This window comes from Sinocyclocheilus rhinocerous, unplaced genomic scaffold (assembly GCF_001515625.1).
Source record: "Sinocyclocheilus rhinocerous isolate Xijiao unplaced genomic scaffold, SAMN03320098_v1.1 scaffold1606, whole genome shotgun sequence".
In the NCBI taxonomy this organism is placed as follows: domain Eukaryota; kingdom Metazoa; phylum Chordata; class Actinopteri; order Cypriniformes; family Cyprinidae; genus Sinocyclocheilus; species Sinocyclocheilus rhinocerous.
Genome location: NW_015628313.1, coordinates 48096 through 49493, shown reverse-complemented (window position 1 = coordinate 49493; position 1398 = coordinate 48096). Strand labels below are relative to the sequence as shown.

The 1398-nt window shown below is 36.8% G+C and overlaps 1 long non-coding RNA gene across 1 annotated transcript in view; it reads right to left on the bottom strand.

Annotated features, from left to right (window-relative positions):
- Positions 1-8: 8 nt before the first annotated feature.
- Positions 9-1398, bottom strand: part of LOC107737333 (uncharacterized) — a 12869-nt gene continuing 11479 nt past the window's right edge. Inside the window, exon 3 of the long non-coding RNA XR_001639788.1 lies at positions 9-150. This is a non-coding gene — a long non-coding RNA (uncharacterized LOC107737333). The remainder of the gene's footprint in view (positions 151-1398) is intronic.

The following is a 1398-nucleotide window of genomic DNA, read 5'->3' as shown; positions in this document are numbered from 1 at the left end:
TATGAGCTCTGGACTTCAGGAGCGTTGCCAGGTCCAGTGAGGAGGTGCACCAAAGCTTTTATACTCAACTGTTATTCACAATGAGGGGAGAGGGCAGAGTAATGATAAGAGAGATCTATGACCTAATGAGAGAGGAGAGACCACCTTCACCTAAAAAAGAAATCAATACATCCATACAAACAATACATTTACATACAAAATTGTCTATATTGTCTATATTATATATTGTGTTTTTGTTATTTTGTACATTGTCTATTTTGTATATTTGTATATTATTCTTTTTATTATCTGCGTCCTGGCTTGTCACTGTCATTCTGTTGCACTGTGGCGCTTCTGTAACTAAAACAAATTCCTCGTATGTGTAAACATACCTGGCAATAAAGCTCATTCTGATTCTGATTCTGATGTGCGCTTATCACAGAGACATTTGGGGCACAGAGACTGAAGTGAGATTGAGTTTACAGCTGACGATCGGCCATGAGAGTCTCCTCTACACTGATCCACCAGGAGAATAATTAGTCAAGCAGAGAGAGTGTACAATTGACTGAAGCAAAATTATTTAATTAGCTGTATTGAACCCATTCATTGTCTCCGTAGACTACACCTGAATTGAGGAGACAGAGAGAGTCAGTGGGAGAGAAAATAAAGTTGCTAAGCTGTCTGTCCGACTGACTGGATTTTTAAGGCATTCAATCTAATTCCATACTGCCAGGTATCAAAAGGCATTGGAAAAGGTACAGCCTGATTATTAATTCTCTCCCTGTCAGGAGTTGCAAGGTCTGTCCTTCAGAATCAGGGAAGCACAGCCTGACATGTTTGTTCAGCTTGAGTACAGTGTAAAGAGCTGTATTGCTGTTGCTTATAAACATGATGCTTTTACCTTCAGGGTTTAAAGTTAAGTTCACTGATTTTCAACTAGCTTTGTTACAATGTCAGCAGTTTGTGTAAATGAACAATGTGTACTCTTTCTCCATGTTACCTGCACCCAGATATCCCTTTTTATTTCCAAGCAAAAGTCTGCTGAATGATATAACAGACTTTTAACAGATCCAGGGCTTTTGTACAGAGCAAGCTTCTGCATTTTTGTATTCTTGCCCACAGACAGTCGGATCAATTTAGTGGCAGTACCAAAATCAAAAGTGCATTATAGGTGTTGAAGTTTTGGCAAAAGGAAGCAAAAAAAAAAAAACCCTCTATAGACAATCAATCAATCAATCAATCAATCAATCAATCAATCAATCAATCAATCAATCAATCAATCAATCAATCAATCAATCAATCAATCAATCAATCAATCAATCAATCAATCAATCAATCAATCAATCAATCAATCAATCAATCAATCAATCAATCAATCAATCAATCAATCAATCAATCAATCAATCAATCAATCAATCA